This window comes from Agelaius phoeniceus, chromosome Z (genome assembly GCF_051311805.1).
Source record: "Agelaius phoeniceus isolate bAgePho1 chromosome Z, bAgePho1.hap1, whole genome shotgun sequence".
Lineage (NCBI taxonomy): Eukaryota > Metazoa > Chordata > Aves > Passeriformes > Icteridae > Agelaius > Agelaius phoeniceus.
This window is the reverse complement of record NC_135303.1, coordinates 91,988,199-91,988,403: the sequence shown is the minus strand read 5'-3', so window position 1 is coordinate 91,988,403 and position 205 is coordinate 91,988,199.

Below are 205 nucleotides of genomic sequence, written 5' to 3'. Positions count from 1 at the left end.
AACCAACAGTACAATAACATGCTTCAAGGCTTTGAACTCAACTGAAAATAGTGACAAACTAGCCAAATTTACATGCCCCACTAATTTCACTGAAAAACTCCTATTTTGTCTTTCATTAAGAAGGGTGCAGGTCTCTGCTGGGAAAGCTACACTGACTGTGATGTTCTACAGAGTGTCAGAAATGGAGAATTACACTAATTGTCTA